The sequence below is a fragment of the Chiroxiphia lanceolata genome, chromosome 1, assembly GCF_009829145.1.
Source record: "Chiroxiphia lanceolata isolate bChiLan1 chromosome 1, bChiLan1.pri, whole genome shotgun sequence".
Taxonomy (NCBI): Eukaryota; Metazoa; Chordata; class Aves; order Passeriformes; family Pipridae; genus Chiroxiphia; species Chiroxiphia lanceolata.
In genome coordinates this window covers 90,750,314-90,771,499 of record NC_045637.1, presented here as the reverse complement: position 1 = coordinate 90,771,499, position 21,186 = coordinate 90,750,314, and the positions used below count along the sequence as shown (strand labels likewise).

Sequence of the window (21,186 nt, the reverse complement as noted above, 5' to 3'; positions counted from 1 at the left end):
AGATCTTGGTTTGTCCCCAGCTCCTCTCTGCAGCCAGACAGCTGCTGTAGTTCTGCATAATCACAGAGCGCAGAATAAGCATAAAACTGACTGAAAGTCTAAATACCATTTCCAAGTGTATCCACTCCCATCTTTCTGAACAAGCCTTTTCTCCTCTCTTGACCTTTGTTCTCCCCCTCTCCCTCTTGTTTACAGGCCTGACCTGTTTGCATGCAGATGTAAAGAGACTGATTTTGGTAGCCACCAGGTACTGCTAAAATACAGCTGCATTTTCTATCATCTTGCAGTACCTTCAAAATCACATGTTAACAATAGGGTTAAAAAAACCAAAAACAAAACAGCAGCAGAACATAATTTCCCCTTACCTCAGCATTTTCTCACCCTTTCCTAAGTTTCTTTGCAACCAAGGGCTGGCAGAAGTACCAGTAGGCCATTTCAGGTCTTCTAGATAACTTTCTACACCATCTCCATTGCTTGTGCTGTTATTCAGGAGTTACTGCAGATCTCAGTTTCAGTAGGATTTGCAAGTCAATCCTCTATCTGTAAATCCCAGATGGCTCAGTGATTTTTAGCACAGCTATTGATCTCCTCATTCACAGATACCAGCTTCTGGGCAAACACATCCAGCTGCTCTCATCAACCCCATCTCACTGCCACCAGCAGCAAAGAGGACTTTGTGAACCCAGACACTACCCGCTAATAATACCTCCACTTTGAGAAATAAAATTAGGCAGGAATAAGCATATGGTTTGCATGTTTGCCTACCTGATTACAGGGTTGCTGTCAGGCTCCCTCCCTCGCTCTGCAACAGCTGTGCTTTGGGCAACTGAGCAACAGCCTTCCTAAGTGTCGTGCTCTGAAAACGCACACGCTCTACACACACCCATCCAGCCTTGTCGCGCCAGACAGCCCCTTCTCCGCCGTCAGCCAGCCGAAAAACAAGTTGCAATTCAACAACCAGCTCCCGTATGAAAGAAAGATACAGAGGTTGGAACAATCAATGCAATTAACCGTTCTGAAAACAGCACGAGGCTTTTTGTAAAAAGGGAACAATCGTGTTTTGTCTGCCCTTTCCCCTCCTCCCATACATCACGTATAAATGAAGAAGGTCTTCAGCAGATCCCCGCATATTCGATGCCAGCTGCTCTCTTCTTTCTCATCTATCTTACACCACTTCAGAACAGCAAGAACAGATTTGGGCTCCACGGCAGTGTGGAAGGTGACTGCTCCTTACCTCCACAAGGCAGGGATTCCTACCTTCTTGCTGAGAATTCTAAGGAACCATTTTCTCTGACAAATGACAGATGAAACCAGTTTTGGAAACAGAAGATTGTTGAAGGAGATAGGAAACAAGCCAAAGGTCCATCTAGCCTTCCCTCCTCACCCATGAGCTTCCCTGCAGATCACTCAGTTTGTTACAGTAAATCAAGCCTCCACAGGGCTGCAGCAGTAGAAGGAGATTTCAGGCAAAGTGGCATGGGTATCGTATACTACTTCAACTCGTTCACATTTTAAACACTGTTTGTTGATCTTTGTAACATACAGTTTGTCTCCTTCTGCAGGGAATTACTCAGCCAGGCAGTCACATGGCTGCAGTAGCACAATTAGAGGATTCAAACCGCACTAAGCTCGTCAGGGTTTTGATCTGGAAATCACATGGGGTGGGGAGAGAAATAAAACCAAATGATGACAAGGAACTACTATCTCTGTGCAACTGGGGGCTTGTAACTCTCTCAGTCTGCACTCACCCAGGGCTGTCACAGAAAAACTCTCTGAGTTGTAGAGTAGTGTAAACCTCACCTGAGTTTGAGAGGAACCCATCAGTACATGAAGTTTGAAATAAGCAGGCAAACAGGCTGCAACACACCCTCAAGAAGGAAAAGGGTACTGGGAGAAGATGATATGTATGAATATGAGTTTATCAGATTTGGGGGGGCAACAGTTTAAATGGTATAAAAATAGTTGAAACTTTTAAGATCAAATTTAAGTCCCTCCAAGGTTAAAAGGAGAACATTTCAGAGTTCCATAAAGTCTAAAGAGATCTGACAAAAATATTTGTATATGAGATTTTAAGTTGGATCAGCCCCATGATAATGCTTGGGAAAGTATTGTTCAGAACACAATAAAATTAGAATGGTGTTGTTTATAAATGCAACTGTAGCACAAAGACCTCTTGGACTTTGTCATGGTAGGGTCAACAGTGGAGTTTGCACTTGATTTAAAACCCAGCCCAAGAAGCCAGTTTTTCATCTGACCTGACCAAGGGCACATAAAGAGCATTTTTTTCATTGCTGTGGTGCATCTGAGTGTAATAATAGACTCTCCCACTATGGGTTGGATGCCATGGCCAGGTGTGGTGTTAGGATGTGAGTGAGGCCCAATAAAAAGATCCCCATCTCTGGTGGATGCTGTCATGCCCTCCCTGTCCACATATGGTTAGGCACATTCCTTGGGGTCCCCTAAACCCTCAGGAACAGATGTGCTTTGTTACTTCAGTTAATAGACTGCTTCTAGCTGACTTACAACTTCTTTCACGAATTGCCTGACATATTTCTTTCTTGATCACAGCTTTGCTTATTACTTGTTTTCTTTCTATTTAAGTTGTGTAATGAGGTAGCCGGTTTCATTTTTACCAATTCACTGGGTTTTCAGATTAATTCATGTTGGAAATTGTTCGTTCCCTTTTCCCAATATGTCCCTTCCCCCATTCCCCACACCAAATACGTATTGCTACCAGCAGCCTTGTCTCTGCATTCAAGTTCCTGCACAGCACAGCTCTTGCTTGTAATTCTCCTTATGGTCAGGCTATTACTGATGCTGCCAAAATGCACCCAAGAGCCAGCTAAAGACGAGAATCTTCTCGAAGAGGCACTAACAGAGGCACACAGACCCACAGAGGGAATGGGCAGCTCCTCAACACTTTGTCCCTCCTCTGGTTTGTTGTACATGTCCCTCTGAAACTTTCCTTATGATCCAATCCAACCTGGAGCACTTTCAAATACAAATCTTTCAGCCTTCCAAAGTGCCTCCCCAATCAGTATGTACCGCTGTCCTCCACTGAGGAGGGAGATGAGGGGTGGCTGATAGCTGTGACCACAGAAGTCATGCACTGGAAGATAAGCTCAGGAAAAAGAGGTGCTACTGGAGGGAAACATGCATATCTGATCCTGCCATTTATGTGAGTTTTTTGCTTATTGTGAGCTGGTGATGTTTGTAGTCACAGTGATATAAATGTGGGCTGATCTCCTAGCACACAGCAATTGAACCAAGGGCCTGGCTATCTCTTGGGATTGCTGCATCTTTTTTCCTCTCTGAAAGTTTTTCCACTTTGGGTATGATACCACCCCGACACTCTTGTATGTACTGCAAGCTGCCCTTTCCTTACCCATTCCACTTATCCCCTGCAAAGCACATGCAGGGAAACCTACAGGAAATTAACATTCAGAATAAAAACAGAAAAAAGAAAATGTTGTTGAAGTCCACCTGGGTTGCTGACTATTCTAGTGTGGGAGTCCCCAAACTCAGGGAGGACTTGCTGATGGGATGGATTTGGTGTTGAACTTTAATCTAAATGAAAACTGGCATGTATGAAAAGGCTTAAAGCAGAAAGCTGAGAGATTATACTGATTTCTGTGATATTACTGTTCTGAAACTATTATCCTCTGGAGCAAACATACAGTACTTGTTTAAATTTTTATCTTACTTTGGAACAGAAACCTTTACAATAAAGAGAAAAAGGGGAGCTTAAAATCAAGAGTAAAATCCATAGTGAGGATCTGAATCAAAATCTATTACCACAGTTACCCTCTATAAATCACCAGGTGAACAAGAAGTAGCAAGTCAAGTGGACTGATGCTACTGAGTACTCTCTGAACAATTAGGAAAGCAACACCTGACGGTCATCTTATGAACATCATTGGTAGCCTGACACACAGCATTGCCCAGTTTAATCTCAAAAGGCCTATGCTTGTCTGCTCTAGTAAAGAGTTCTCCCCTCAGTTGAATTTTTCAGTCTCCAGCCTCATCTAGGTTGTGACTCAGGTTAGTTTCTTATCATAACTGCATAGAAATACAAGGCATACCCTCATTAAAGGGATCAACATTTACTGAAGAATCAGATGTTTTCTCTTGCCACTTTCACTGTGTGCAGCCCCCAGATCTTAAATTTTAATGTTTTAAAAACAGTAATAAATATAGAAGAGTGCAACTGTTCTTTGATTTATTATGTGTGGTTGGTCTATTTTTTACTTTCTATGCTTTAAAAATAAACCTCATGAAACAGTTGTGATTCTGGCATGTTCACATGATTTGGGGAGCTGGGATTCCATGAGAAACCTCAGCACGGAATGAAGTTGTGTGCTGTGTTCCACACAGAAAGGCTGAACATTCTGTGTAGCCATCAATCCTTGGTGCATCTCCACCAGATTCACTGAACTCAATACACTGTATCCAAACCAACTGTCAGTATTGCATGGTAGGGATAAATATGAAAAAAATCCCATTTCATCAAAATTGTAAAAAATTTCAAGACCTATGAAAGTGGAAAATGGACAAAGCAATCTGGTGTCAAGCAGAATATCTATGAGAAACAGAGACAGCAGTATATTATCCTAGTTTTGCTAGACAGACTTATTTTTAATGCTGTGTTTTTGTGATCCATTGAATTATTTTTCCTTTCCTCAGTATAACACACTAAAAAAACCCCAACAAATCCAAAACCTTGTCTACTTCAAAATCCCTAGAAATAATGTGAATGCCTAGCAGAATTTTATTGACAGAGAGATTTACTGCAGATTAAATTTGAGTAAGTATCGCTAAGTAATGAGGCAATTCAGGGGACTATAAGATACTGAGGGAGTTTCTGAATTCAGTCTTTTGTCTATAATACTTGGAGCAGTTTACTAACATAGTTCATATTATGTAGTGTTTCACACAAGTGACTTAAATGCGTGTGCTTTTCTTTAAAAAAAGCTATACTTCAGAGAAAATTCACAGAACAAAAATGCTTTGGAACCAATAGTAATACTTACTTAGCATCTTTCATTTTCCAAAATATTCAACAGAAAGAGTAACCGATTAATCCTTGCAACACTCCTTTGAAATTCATAGATTACTAACTCTTCTTTTACAGATAGACCCACTGAGGTAGGATAGTAAAATTATTTGGCTAAGGCCAAAGGGAAAGCTAAGGCTAAAAATCAAAGGAGTATTGACAGCTAACATGTTTCCAAACCCATATCTTAAATTCTTCTTAATGAATAACCCATAACTTAAAAAAAAAAGCATATTGAAGTCCTATTACAGTTCTATGGACTGGAACAGATTTGGTGAGCTCTCTGGTTCTCTGTGCAGCACCCACCACACTGCAGCCCCATTCCTACTTGGCTATTAGAAAACACTTCACTACAAGTAGTTTAGCAAAGGCCTTCATGCAATGGGTAGTATAAATGAATGCAAAATGGAACTTTCCACTGCCTTGCATAATACGCTGTTTCAGCTCTCCATTTAGAGACATGATGCTGTACAGAAGGCATTTGGGTGCCATGCTTCAGATCAAGCAAAGAGTAAGTTCTGTATGGTACACACCCTCTACACAAGTAGCCTTACTTTCAGAATATTTGCTTTCATTTTCACATACTCCAGTAGTTCTTAAGAATGCAAGCTTGGACCAAATTCTTCCCCCTGAGGAGGGCAGTAGCTCTCCCTATATTGAAAGGCCACATAATTCTGGGAGAAGCCAAATAACTGTCCATCTATGTGAGGAATAAGTACATAATTCAGCCATAAATGTGCATGACATCCTTTTTAATACACAGCTGTACTACATCAAAAATACAGTCAGGCTTGCTTGGCTTGACAATGTAAGGATCTCCCCCATCCAATCAATCCGGATGCTGTAGCCATAACAAAAGCAGAATGAAAATTGCTGGTCCTCAGTATCCCTTAAGAGAGGGGCATCAAATCTGACCAACAGCTCTGTTGACTGCTATAAAAAGATAGGCTGTACACTCACAAGGGCCACGTAAGCAGCATTCATTTAAAGCACGAGGAAGAAGAAAATGTGATGAGATCTGGCTTCAAGGTCAAATTTAAAAGCAGTGGTAGAAAAGCAGTTTAAGCCACAAAGAGAATTCATTACTCCATGAGTATCTCCATACCTTGGCTAGGAGTTCTGGCCAGCACCTGAGAGTCAAATTTAACCCTTTGTAGATCTATTGACTTGCATGGAATCTTTAGTGAATAAATTTCTTAAAAAGCTCTGGGATGGTTACCTAAAGCTATTTGTAATGAAAGGAATTTCAAGGAAATCCACATTACCCTGACAGTGAATCTAATTAATTTGTTCTCATCTCACTGAATGTCTGGAACTGCCAATGCAAAAACCTGTGTTAAATTTTCTCATCTAGGCTGGCAAGTAGTTCCACTGAATTTTGGGCTGTCAAGAGAGTGTGAGAGAGAGAGAATGGCTAAGCAGGATTACCATGATAAAGTAACGCAGAGGTGGATGCCAAGGGCTCATCTGAAGCATTTTAAATACCAGTACTGGTGGTTTTCACAAACAGCCCTATCTCTCGCATCCTTTCAAGGTGTATGTATTTTTAGAACTTGCTCCATGTTAGACAAGGAAGGTTTTAAATGGTTTCAAGTGTAAAACAAAGCATCTGAAGAGAGGTACTCATGCTTTTGAATGGTGGCAATCCAAGCCAATTAAAATGGTCTACTTCAGAAGGCAATGAGAACAGATGAAAATGGAAAATTATATGGCCAATATGGAGTAGGGCACACATTTTGTTTAGTACACTTCCCCTGAATTCAAATAGAATAGAAATTCATGCTATTCCTAGTGATAGAACAGACTATTTTATTTGGAAGGAACTTACAACAATCATGTACAGTCCAACTGCCTGACCACTTCAGGGCTGACCAAAAGTTAAAGCATGTTATTAAGGGCACAGTCCAAACACCTCTTAAACACTGACAGGCTGTGAGCATTGTCTGCCTCTCTGGGAAGTCTTGTTCCAGGGTTTGACCACCCTCTTACAAAGAAATGCTTCCTAATGTCCAGTTTAAACCTCCCCTAGCACAACTTTGAACCATTCCCACACATCCTATCACTGGATCTCAGGGAGAAGAGCTCAGCACCTCCCTCTTCTCTTCTCCTCCTCAGGAAGCTGTAAAGATCAATTGAGGTCACTCTTCAACCTCCTCTCCAGACTAGACAAGCCCAAAGTCTCAGCTGCTCCTTACAGGAGGTGCTTTCCACCCCTGTCACCAGCTTTGCTGCCCTCCTCTGGACACATTCAAGGACCTTCACATCCTTCTTAAATTGTGGGCCCACAGTGCTCAGGGTGAGGGTGCACTAACGGTGAATGCAGTGGGATAATCCCCTCTCCTGACCACTGGTTGTGCCATGTTCGATGTACCCCAGGATGTGGTTTGCCCCCTGGGCTGCCCGGGGGACACACTGCTCACACTGAGCTACTGCTGACCAGCACCCCCAGATCCCCTTCTGCAGGACTGCTCTCCAGCCACTCCTCCCACAGTTCATACTTTTGCCCACGATACTCCAGACAAGGTGCCAGATCGGCATTTAGACTTGTTAAATTTCATCCCATTGATGACTGTCCAATGCTCCAATCTATCTAGGCCCCTCTGCAAGGCCTCTTGTCCCTCAGCAGAGTGAACAGCATGTCTCTATTTCAGATCATCAGCAAACCTGATAATGGGGCATTCAACTCCTCTCTCCAGACAACTGACAGATATATTGAGCCACACTGGCCCTAGAACTGAGCCCTGAGGAACAGAGCTGGTGACCGGTCAACAGCCAGATTAGCCCCATTCACCAAAACCCTTTGAATCCTGCTGTTCAGCCAGTTCTTCACCCAATGCACTGTGTACCCACTCATCCCACAGCTGGACAACTTGTCCAGAAGGATGCTGTGAGGGACAACTATCAAAAGCCTTACAAAAGTCCAGAAAACTACATCTGCCACCTTCCCTTCACATGCTAGGCAGGTGACCTTATTGTAGGAAGATATCAAATTAGTGAAACAGGACTTTCCTTTTGTGAACCCATATTGACTGCATCTTTAAATGTCTTTCAATAGTATCTAGTTTAATAATTTCCACAGCTATTCCATAAACTGAGGTTAGACTAGCAGGTCTGTAGTTGCCTGGGTCTTTCCTCACATCCTCATTGCATACAGGGCAACTTCTATTCCAGGTAAGATTTGGTAGAAGAGCTGCACAAAACATGTCTGCAAAGCACACAGCCTTGTGTGTCAAGAGAAAGCTTGATCCTGAGGGCTTAGGAAGCTGCAGAGACAAGTAAGGCTCCAAGTAAAAGTTTTAAGTTCTGTGGGCACCCAGGAAAACCCTTAATATTCAGTGCCTGCATACATCTCATGGCCCCAGGGAGAACCGTTTGTGAACTGTGGCTTGAGCAACCTGATAAAGAGCTGTGAGCACTGGCAGGGTCAGTGTTTCACAAAGCTGGAATCAGATGGGTGCAGCAGCAAAATGCCTTAGGAATTACTATTCTTTTGTGTTTTTTTTTTTTTTTTTAAGAACTGAAAGAGACTAAAGGAATAATCTTTTCTGACCACACATTTAAGAAGATTGTCAGAAGACATGCGCAGAAGATGCCTCACCCCAACCACTCTGAGCTTCTTAAACAGGGAAAGTACCCAGGGACATCTAGATTGTTGATGAGAAATGTTTATGCAAACAATTATTTTTTATTCCTTTCAACAAATTCACGAACAGAAGCTACCAAAAGCTGGCAATCATTAATTGGACAAAAATAAACATCTGAGCAATATAAAAGGGAGATTTTTGAAAACCAGCCTATGGGAGTGTCCTGCCTCTGGAATGATATAACCAGTGGAAATGCAATTGAGCGCTGCACTTGCTGAGTCTGTTGTCACAAACAAACCCTAAGGGCTGGATGCAAACTCCAGCTTCAGGAGGTGTGGATTTGACTAATACACTAGTTTCAGAGCCTGCATCTGATCCTGTAAATCCATATGTAGGTGGTGTTTTGAAATAAGCCTGCAGGCTCTGCAGCCATCTTGCTCAGTTGGATTCAACTCCTTCAAGTACAGTCTCTCTCCTGGTACACTGCTTTCTATTTTCAGGGTATGTACCTCTTAAACTGGGTTAAACTATCTTACATATTCATAAAATGCTCATAAGTAATCTCCAGTATATTCAGTGTAATATCAAGCAGATACTTTTCATCATTCCACCAAAGGGCCATCTGAAAGACTCATCTAGGAAATGAATAATCACACTGCCACTTATAATAAAGTACTGCATGAGCAAAGAAGTAGAAAACTATTAAGACTAATAATCATTAAAAAAAAACTTGTCCAGCTGTGTGCTGTGGGTTGTGAAGAAGATGGAAAAATGTTAAAAAAGAGAGTAAGCCTTGAGACAATAGGTGGAAGAGGCTGAACTAGCAATTGCCACTACTGAGGAGAAAATTAAAATTTTGATCTTTTAGAATCAAGATTCAAACTGAATTCTTACTACAGCATTTTTAATACATCCCTGCTTTCTAATCTTTCAGAGAAATGCTTTCTTTCTCTTACTCAACATACAGACTCAGTACTTGCATAGAGTTAAAAAAAAAATTCAACACTTGTATGCTTCAAAAGAACCTGCACAATTTTTTTCCACAGTAAATACAAAAACCTGTCACAATACCAAGAGCTCACTTAAGATTAATGCAATGTAGATGATGCAATTCATGCTGGAGGTATCAACTTTATAAAGAAATATCTTCCTTCCATGTATTTGTGGACTACCTCGAGGACACAAAAGTACTGTGTCTGGGACTGACTAATGGGAGATGAGATTTCTCTTTTGTCCTTCTCTAACATGTTCTCCCTTGGTCTGTACACCTTTGAGCCAGACTCTTAAGCTGCACACAGTCCCACGATCAATACGGGCTGGGGGATGAAAGGATTGAGAGCAGCCCTGCAAAAAAGGACTTGGGGGTGCAGGTGGAAATTCTGGGCATGAGCTGGCAATTTGTGCTTGCAGTCCAGAAAGCCAAATATATCCTGGGCTGCATCAAAAGCAGCATGGCCAGCAGGTCAAGGGAGGTCATTCTGCCCCTCTACTCCACTCTAGTGAGATCCCACTTGGGGTGCTGCATCTACCTCTGGGGCCCTCAACACAAGAATAAGATGGACCTGTTGGAGTGAGGCCAGATGAGAGCCATTAAAGATGATCAGAGGGCTGGAACACCTTTCCTATGAAGACAGGCTGAGAGAGCTGGGGTTGTTCAGCTTGGAGAAGGTTCTGGGGTGATCCTCTAGCAGCCCTCCAGTACCTAAAGGAAGATGGGGACAGACTTTTTGGTAGGGCCTGTAGTGATAAGACAATGAGTGATGGTCTTCAACTAAACAAGGGTAGATTCAGACTAGACATAAGAAAATTTTTTTATGAAACACTCAAACAGCTTGTCTTGAGAGGTTGTAGATACCCCATCCCTGGAAACATTCAGAGACATGGTTTAGTGGTGAACCTGGCAGTGTCAGGTTAATGATTAGACTCAATGATCTCAGAGGTCTTTTCTACCTTAAAGCCAAAAAGAGCAAGGAGGAGAACCTGGGAAACTACCATTCAGTCATTCATCTCTGGAAAGGTGATGAAACAGATCATTCTGGAGGTCATCACCAAGCACGTAAAAGAAAAGGTCATTGGGAGCAGTCAGCATGGATTCACCAAAGAGAAATCATGCTTGACCAATCCAATAGTCTTCTATGATGACAGCAGGATGGGTTGATGAGGAGAGCAGTGGATGTTATGTACCTTGAATTCAGCAAGGCATTTGATGCTGTCTTGCATAACATTCTTGTAGGTAAGCTCAGGAAATGTGGGTTAGATGAATGGACAGTGACATGGATTGAGAATTGGCTGAATGGCAGAGCTCAGAGGGTTGTGATCAGTGGAGTAGAATCCAGTTGGAGGCCTGTAGTCAGTGGTATTCCCCAGGGATCTGTACTGGGTCCAGTTTTATTCAAGTAGTTTATCAACAACCCGGACAAAGGGATAGAATGTACCCTCAGCAAGTTTGATGACGATAAGAAACTGGCAGGAGTGGCTGATAAACCTGAAGGCTGTGCTGCCATTCAGTGGGACTTTCATAGGTTGGAGAGTTGGGTAGACAGAAACCTAATGAAGTTGAACAAGGGCAAGTGTAGGGTCCTGCACCTGGGGAGGAATAATCCCAAGTATCAGTACAGGTTGGGGGCTGATCTACTAGAGAGCAGCTCTGCAGAGAAGGGCTTGGGAATCTTGGTGGATAACAAGTTGACTATGAGCCCACAGTGTGCCCTTGAAGCCAGGAGGGCCAATGGTATCCTGGCGTGCATTGGGAAGAGTGTGGCCATCAAGCTGAGGAAGGTGATCCTCTCCCTCTACTTGGCTCTAGTGAGGCCATACCTGGAGTACTGTCTTAAATATTGGTCTCCACAATTCAAGAAAGACAAGAAGCTGCTGGAGAGGATCCAACAGGGAATTACAAAGATGATTAGGGGTCTGGGGCATCTTATGAGGAGAAACTGCAGGAGCTGGGCCTATTTAGTCTGGAGAAGAGAAGACTGAGAGGGGATATCAATACATATAAATATCTCAAAGGCAGGTGCTGAGAGGATGGTGCCAGACTTTTTTCAGTGGTGCCCAGCGACAGGATAAGGATTAATGGCCATAAACTAAAATGCAAGAAGTTCCACCTCAACATGAGGAAGAACTTGTTTACAGTGAGGGTGGCACAGCACTGGAATAGGTTGCCCAGGGAGGTTGTGGAGTCTCCCTCTCTGGAGACATTCCAAACCCACCTGCACACATTCCTGTCATCTGCTCTAGGTCATCCTGTCTTGGCAGGGAGTTGGACTAGATGATCTCCAGAGGTCCCTTCCAATCCTAATGATTCTGTGATTCTGTGGTCAGTTTTGATGGAGCTCTGACTAATCTGATCTAGTTGAAGATATCTCTGCTTATTGCAGAGGGGTTGGACTAGATGAGGTTTAAAGGAAGTCCCTTCCAACCCAAACCATCCTATGATTCTGTGATTCTACGGACTCTTGTTTGGGTGTTAAAAGCCATCCTTATCTGCTATGTACAGTCATATAGGGCACAATTCACAGCCTACTGCTGAGACTCTTTTGAAATACTGTTTCAAAAAGCATTTATTGCTCCAGCATCAGTGGGCCTGTACTCATCACAGCAAGGATCCTCTCATGATTAGCACACCACTTTGGAATATGTCAAAGCTGACTAACTTGACCAATACTCAGACTTCATAAATTTGTCCATAAAGCTACCTTTGCAATGCAATGAGATCATCTTGTCTTCTATATCCTGGCAGTTAGCAGCCTTTTTGCTTTTTGTTTCTTAAATTTATTCAAACAATCAAATAAAAAATCCAAACTTAAAGTCAACTCACACAAAAAAAAAAGCCACTCAGCTGAATTCAGCTGCAGAACAGACATCTAATACATCCCATTTTAATGATAACATATAGGAAGAATTTCTAAACTGTCAATGAAAAGAAGCCAGATCTCTACAGGAGGTGCAAGAAGATGCTGTAGGAACCTCCCTGCAGGTATCTCCATAGGATTTGATTCTACTCTGAAGGGGTTTTTCACACAATGCAGAACTGTGCGATGCACCAGTAGCTGCTACAGAACAGATCAAACCTCCTTGTGCACCAACCCTCCCAGGTTAAATCCCAGTTTGGGATGAAAGAAAAGTCACAATTATTAAGGACAAGAGGGAAGTCAAAGCAAACCAACCAACAAACCAACCAGATAAATCAAACAAAACAAGAATTTTTGATGTACCAAATTGCTGTTTTAAAAAACAGTAACAGCAAGGGCTTTGGCCTTGGAGGTGTTGTCTTAGAGAAGGATATTGCCTGGTAGCCTTGACACACATTCACACATCCAGCCACAACAGGAAAATAAATGGGCTTTCAAATCTTTTAGAGAAGCCCTCAGGAACACTTAAAATTCAAAGAAGAGTAGTGAGTTATTTGGTCTTTTGGCAGAGCATAAATCAGTTTATGGCCTCAGCTTCCAACCTTCATCCTCTTCTATACATTCACTATTGAGAACCAAGAACTCTGTACTCTATGAGATTGCTTCTGCAGATAAGTCAACCCAAAGAGTCACCTCCCTTCCCTTGCAGCAAAAAATCAGCTTTATGAATTCCTGTACCCCTCTTCCTGACACAAGATCTCTTTGTTTCTAATAAAACAGACTTCTTTTTTTTTTAACAGCAGAAGTGACGCATATTCCAAGAGGTGGTTGCCAAAACAGTGTAAGAGAAAATTATCATACCACAGTATCTGGAAGAGGAAAAATAAAGAAGTAAAAATGCCTCTACCTTTTTATTCAGAGAGAAATAAAAATAAGGGACTACAAAGAAAACCACATCAAAAAGGTTTCAGGTTCTGCACTGCGCCTCAAAGAAGCATAGGGTGGATTGTCCAGTTAAGAAAGAAGTTAAAGTATCCCCGTAATAGGGGACGGAAAGCTCACAGCAGTAGAAACCTGATTTCTTTTATCTTGAAATCTCTACAGCACTGTAAGCTGTAGCCTTGGTCTCAGTAATCGCCTGTGGGCTTGTGGTCAGGACTTCAGACAGGCTCGTGAGGACATAATGCTTTATAGCTGCAGTCCACAGTGCCTGTATTTCAGGAAAGCTTCCTTCTACAGCTAGCATGAAACATCTGGGCCCTATCCTAGAGACACTGGGTTCTTTGTAAGTCTGCATTGTTATGTAGTTGATGGCAACTCCCAGACCTTCCTACTGCTGAGCATCTTCCACAGTGAAAGTCTTCCCCCAGACAGCACTTACCAGAATTGCATCTGAGTGAGGAATGTTGGAGTATCATCTCTTCCCCTTACTAATGTGTAAATACATGACTGAGCAGAGCCTGGGGGATGGAGGGGGAGGAAGGCGAGGGAACAGGAAGCTAATTTCAACTTGTGGAGGTTTCATATATATTTTTTTGTTGTGCCACAGAAGCTAAACCCCACTATTTCATTTTCCCAACACCAATTCTCCTCAAAGGAAAAGGAAGAGGTGTTTTGCATTAGTGAATGTAGGTGATTCAGAAAAAAAAAAAGATCATGGGCCAGAATTTTTCTGTACACATCTGTATCTCCTTGTCTACAAACACATGTTTAAGGAAAGTGACATCCCTCTTCCCCCAGTTTGGCAGGCCAGGGGTTCCACTCCTACCCCATGTGCTCTTCAGCCTTACCCTAACCTGAGAGGATACCCCATGGCCTGAGCAAGAGGTACTACTAACTGAGGAAATGCCTGCCTGGGAGCTGGGGAACCAGCACTGCCAGTGCTCCACACCTCTCAGCTCCTTTAAAAGGCAGACCACAGGATGCCGAGAAACCAGGCAAAGGAAATCAGACAGATTTCCAGCAAAAGTTCACTTGTTTTCTTGTCTGTTTTGAATTCTGTCCAAAGAACATTGTAATTCCTGTCTCTTTTGGTTTCTTTCCAAAGAACATTGTAATCCTGATGAATCAGCATTTGCAGGTAGGAAAAAAAGCACATTTTGCTGGAGAGTTTCTTCCTAGTCAATCATGAGGTCATGAACCTGGCACGCTTTCACTTGGTACTTCTTTCAGCTGAAGTCAGTAAAACATTTTGCCCACAAGCTAAATCACGTATTGGGTATTTCGCATATACAGAAAAATCAAAGTGGCTTAAGAATTTTTTTGGGGGAAATTACTCATCCTATATTACGTACAAGGCAGAGAATTGACTGATGCAATTTTAGAAGAACCTAAAAGTGACCCAGTACAGATTTCCCAATGTATAAGACTGCTGCAGTTTTCAGATCTGAAAACTTAAGTCCTTCCAGGGGTAGGAATGATCACTATAAATTTTACTGTGACGTAAATCCTGAGACTAGACAGAAGGACTGTGAGACAGTAAACCTTAAATCTGTCACCAGTGAGAAAAACTCCACCTAATTTCCGAGGGCACCTAGAAGCATATTTTCAGCTCTATTATAAATGAACTGGGTGACTTTGAGCAGGTCACTTTACCTTTCCCTCAACAAGCACTCCCCTTCATCTCCTTGGCAACCTTCTCTATTTAGATTGCAAACATTTTAAGGCAAGGCTCCAATTTACCAGAATTTCTATGTTTTATAATAATATTACCACTGCAATTGATAAAGACTGAAGGATGACAAATATATTCTAAAGTACTAAGGTATGGTGGTGTCTCTTGTTTTCTCTAATAGTCAGTGCAGACTCTGAAAAACTAACTCTCTATTTAGAATTGTAATAAATATTAGGAAAAAAACCCCAAACCATAAGATCTCACACTTCAAAATTTCATGGCAGTCACTGTTTAACAAGGAGAAACTTCCCTGAAACACTTTTACTGGAATTCACTATACAAACTTTTGTGTAAAAGGCAGATTAAGTGATTTTTATTATTAACTCTATGCTTGTTAAAAAAATATGCAGCTTCATAGAAGAATATCAAAATTGACCTCAAACATCCAGTATATTTTCTTGAGTCTATGGAAAGTACAATAGTGGTACTAGGAGATGTGACATGTCCAGATAACTTCAATAAAAAGTTATTTCCAGGACTCAAAGCTGCCCCAAGTATGCTGCACAGGAGGGCTGAAGAACAGGTACACACCTAATGAAGGAAGATAACAGGTCTGCAGGAGCAGTGGGCTACCTCTCCCCACACAGCTGCAGTCTAATCTTGGACACAGAACCCGACCCAGATCCTCTTAGCATCTTGTGGGGACCTTCCAGCAGAGTCCTTGTGTCCAAATAAGAATCAGACTTTGCCCCATTGGCTTTATAGCATCAGCAAAGCTCAATCCTGCTTGACATAGCAAAGAATATGGTGCAAAACTGACTTGTTTGCAAGCATGCTACTTCCATACAGAAAAGTCAAAACAGATATAATTTATGTACTTTCCTTTGTATTCAATCAAAAATCACAACATAGCAAGAATCTTTAACCTCCTTTTTTCTTCATTTAAATAGATGAAACCTTATTTAGTACAACAGTGAGAGGTTAAGATGTCATTATTTTGCTTTGATACTTGCTTGATGAATGAAGATTATAAAAACATAAACGAAACATTTCAGTTGTCCCATAGCAGCTCTGATTGAAAAATTTGTTCAACAAAATGAAATTAATTGGTAAGGGGTATATTTTTGAGGGTTTTTTTGTCCCACTGTCCTCTCATGTACACCTTTTGGAGCATCTTATCATAGGGATAAATAGAATGAACTCTGGCTGCTTTGTAGATGAATGATATCCCAATTAAAATTTTAGCTTAGAAATGTCTAACAGCTCCTCCTTCTTGCAAGCTGAGTATAAGTTAACAGTTTGACTTTGAGGATAATCATTCAGTTTTACAGCATGGTGATGTCAATTAAAGAGATTTGCTTCACACTGAATATAGAGATCCAAAGTCTCATAAACTAGTAATGATAAAAAGATCTGTAACAGCTCTCCTAAAAGTGGAATGAATGTAGCAGTTTAAAAATACACAGTACTTCATTAAATATGACGGTTTAAAACTAATTAAACCACTCATCACACTCCCCAGGGCCTGTATCTTGTAAAGAATTCAATTGGACTACTTGGGTAAGTAAAAGAACTCACTTGGTTACGTCTGTGCCAGTTTTATGTTTTACAAAATTCACACTCCAACTGCTCCCACCCTTGTATTTTAGTTTTAAAAGGATACAGGGGTGATAAATGTTTTTTAATAAAAGCAACTGAATTATTTCTATCATTTCTCTCTTGAAGTATTTTCGTGGTGAATTTCTTTCTTTCTTGCAAATGCAGTTTATTGCTCATAAATATATGTTTCTGGTGGGTTTACTAACCATCTGCCAGCATGTAGGCATGTCCTAGAACAAATACGTGAATCTGTGTTCCCGAATTTCACAGACAATCAAATAATATAAAAGCGATGCTATCTAACAACTTCAAACAGATTTCTTATCTATGAGTCTCTTAAGTGAAATGCACTGGAGTTCAGCATGAGTAGGAAGGTAATATGACATACTGTAACTGCTACAATAACCTAAACATGAGAATAGGCTTGGTATAATGGTCAAAGATGCTAATAAACACAGAAAAGAGGTACACTAACTAAAATGCATTTGTTGCATCCTACTGTGTATAGAGTTTATGAATTGTGAAGAGACTTGTGGTCTTTTTTATTTCTTTGATCTTCAATTTGTGATCAGACATTTCTGTTAAATCTGGGTACAAATTCTCTTTCTCTCCATGGCTCTATCAATAAACAGGAAACATCTTTTTACCTGCATATAATGGATATTTTCCGGTGTCCTGCTTAAATCCTTAGAACCATTTACAATGAATTATTTTTATGCCTTCAAATGACTACAAGATCCAGTACAAAGAGACTAAATTTCTGCAAAAGCCTTAGCTAGTCACCAGACTTCACCAAACAGCAGCAGTACAGCAGTGTTCACAGCAGTGGCCGTGGCGTGGAAACAATATTCATGCAGAATGTGACTTACCTGTATGGACTCTTTGCACTTTCTACGATGAAGTTAAACACTTGTCTGTGCATATATCTACCAAAGGAATACTTGTCTACATGAAGCTATAAGCTAGCATCTTCTCATCCAAATACAATCAGGATCTCTGGCCATTGCTGTTCTTTTGCTTTCTTTCCATCTCAGTGTTATTTATTATTTAACCCCCAAAAGCACAGAAATTCTCTGTGTAATTATTAGGTGCTTCCTCCTCACTGTGTTGCTGTTACAGGTCTTGGCATTAATCACACAGAAAAGGATGACATTATTTAACATATATTGCCCCCTAGCAGATATCAAAGAATTACAAGCACTGCCTGTCAGGAAACAGCTTTTACCTTATAAAAATATGGTGAATTCACGAATAATTTAAGCTATTGTTGATTGAGACTAATAATAAGAAACATTATCCTGTGAACAGTTTCTCTAAAGATCTGAATGCATACTCAAGAAAAGTGGGATGCTATTCAGGGTCACCACTATTTTGGGCCATGAGTGATGTGACTGTCTCTTAGAAGAATACAAGGTCTGGTTTAACACAGAGGTACAGACACGGAGAGGGTTTGGGTGTGTGCGGACTTACATTTCCACAGATGTTGAGTGCAGCCAAGCTGCAGCCCTCTTGTGACTCTCCCAGGAGGGGTTAAAAAGAAAGCACAGAAAACAAAGCCTCAGTCCTGAATATGTGATCGCTCATATCTCGAACTCCAGAGTGCAAATATAAAGCACTGCAAATGTAATTTAAAAATACCTCCAGAAGTTTTAGTGTCTTTGGGGGCATGTCCCATGAGTTTGAACTCCTGGTTTTGGCACTGCTCTTGGAATCATCAGAGCTCTGACAACAGCCAGCTGCAAGCCTGACACACTCACTGGATGCAAAGTCGCAGGAAAGAGGAGGGGGAAAACATGGTTAGGAAAGAAAGACAACAAACTGTTTAATATTTTTGAATCCTAACAAGAAGAAGGAGAGAGCAGAAGAGAATTCTCCCTTGCAGCCTTTTCAAAATTTGTATTGGTGAATGTTGAATAACTTTATTAGACTGTACAAAACATTTCTTCTCAAAATTTAAAGGAATATCTTGAATTTGCATTTTCATCTTCATTTTTTTCCCCATCCCCTCAACTTTAAATACTCCTTAATGGCTGCTACTTGGTTTTTATTATCATCAGCCTTTAACTATTACTTAACATTTTCCTGTGGCAGCATTAAGACAATCCAAATCTTCCACAGTCATTTAATTTTACAAAGTGCTGTATTTACTGGAAAATACATGAAAACTCTGGGGATGAGAAGCGTGTGCGGACTGCTGCAGCCCTGTTTGCCGGACTGCCACTTGGAGCTCACATTGCCTCTTGCCACCAGATGTCAGTGCTACAAAATCCATGCGGCACACGGGCACACAGTGGCACTTCCAAACCACGCAGAGCTGGGCAACAACATATCTAGGCTTGAAATCTCACCATCAACACAAAAAATAGCCATGGATCGCACTGCAAGCAAATCTCCTTTCATGTGTTGTGGAGGTGGTGCTATGTTTGCCCATGTTTTGTGGGTTTTGCTGAGTTTGGCTCACTTTGCTCCTTTCAACTTTCAGTTCAGTGTTGGTAGAAAATGCTACTGATTCAAGGAAATTTGCCTATCTTTTAAACTTTATTGCTTTTATGTTTAGATAAGAGAAAGAAAACATAAGCAAAATAAAGCTGACAAAAGCTTAGAGAGGATGGTTTCCTTTCGGGGGAGAATAAAAAGAAATTCTATGAAGTGCCTCATTTCCAGCTACAATGCCTTGGAGGTGGGAATTACAGAAACCACTCTTTTTTCAACCAGTTTTGTAATCTGGCCCCAAATACTTGTCTTCTGTGATCAGAAACATTTGTGGGATCCCCAAAATAACCAGCCGACTTCACTGAATATGAGGGAGAGAGGCACAGGGCTCCAAGTACTACCCTTTGGTGGGGAAGCACTTTAAATACCCAAGTACCACAACTGGCAGCCACAGAAATATCTGTAAAGAGAAAAAAGAAGAGATGATCTGTCCCTGAATGTTGAGCTAATTTTCCCTTCTGGGCCCAGAGCACCCAGGCAGGTCTCTTTCCTCTGGTCCCCAGGAGGAATGAGCTGATCACCACTCTACCACTGAGGGACAAGAAGCATCCTTGTGAAGAAATGCATAGAAACATCTGAACACTCAAACAACTCACCCAGGGTGGCACCAGCAGAGTTGCTGCCTGCCCCCGACAGCTCAGAAGAGGACACTGCCTCTCCCTTCATTCCTGCCTTCAGTGCCGGGGAAGGATGAAGTCAGCCCTGGGTAAAAATTCCTTTCTGCAGCCAGGATTAGCACCAAGGGCTTGCAGCTGTGGGACCCTGAAGGTTACAGCATGGTAGCCCCTGATGGGGAGCAAGATCCACCATCAAAGGTTTCTGATACACCCAGCTAAGCCTATGGCTCCAACCCTTCTGGCCCAGCTCAAAGTTCAGAGCACTTGCTCTCTGGTGAGACAGAAAATCTAGACCGGGGTCTGATCTGAGACCATTTAAGTGGATATACTCTCTTGCATCTGTATTTTTTGTGATACCCCTTTGAAAAATGGTTGTTTCCCACTGCAACCAGATTTTCAGCAAGTTTGTTTGCAATCACTAAGAAGCTCTTTCTACGCACAGCGAATATTAAGAAATTTACATATGCTTACTTAATATTTAATAGGCCTCTTATTTTTTCAGCAATAAAATGTATTGTCAATAAGTTTAATAATGCTATCAATAATGCCTGTATTTACAGCAATGAACACAGTCCAAAAAAATTAGTGACAGAAATTACTGTGCTAATTTATTAACAGACGAGACCAATATAAAATCATTCTGAATGCGCCCATATCTGAATAACTTTGAAAATCTGACTATCCCTGACTGTAAGCAAGGCAAGCTGCTGCTGAATTTGTGAAGTGGGTTTTTTTATTTATATTTAAATTACTATGAAATTATGAAGCTCTTTCTTAACTGATAATCATCCCTCTAATCTACTGATTATTCCAACTCCACAATAGAGTACTTTATAGTCTGATATTTCTAAATTGCTTTCATGTTCAATTACTTATAATTATACAAACAAGTCTGAAATTGATGATCCATGCATATAATTATAGATTCTGCAACTCAGCATAAGCAAATAAAGGAAACTACCCTTATTATGACAACAGAGTTTCTAATAGGCACTGCAAATTTAATTGCAGTAAAGGGTGGATGGTGTTATTATGTAATTAGTAACAAAACTGTTATTTCAGGATAATTAAACAATAATGTGGGCACTGGAGCTCAGTTTTAGAGCAACCTTTTTATAAGTTAAGGTGAAGGAGCCCCACCAGATTAAAAAGCTGAGCATATTATGCTGAATAGTGTTTTCTTCCTTATGTATTGTTAAAAATACCATGACAAAATGATGTGCAGAACAGTACTGATGAAGTGATTACTTGTGGCCTCTCTACTCCATATCATAATTTTCAGAAAGTAATTTCAAATTCTTTCCTCTTAGTTTGTCCATTTTATCACACTGACAGAGAAAGGCCGGGCTTTCAGTAACAAAGATCCAAAGAA

At 41.1% G+C, this 21,186-nt stretch overlaps 1 protein-coding gene across 5 annotated transcripts in view; it reads right to left on the bottom strand.

Annotated features, from left to right (window-relative positions):
* The window catches only part of PHACTR1 (phosphatase and actin regulator 1), a 308,888-nt gene that overhangs the window by 173,704 nt on the left and 113,998 nt on the right, over positions 1-21,186 (bottom strand). Inside the window, exon 1 of one of the 5 annotated variants that reach the window (XM_032711286.1) lies at positions 766-859. The exons of the other annotated variants lie outside the window; for them this stretch is intronic. The gene's annotated coding sequence lies outside the window, so the exon portion shown is untranslated. Of the gene's footprint in view, positions 1-765; positions 860-21,186 lie in introns of those variants that run through there. 5 annotated transcript variants of the gene reach the window in all.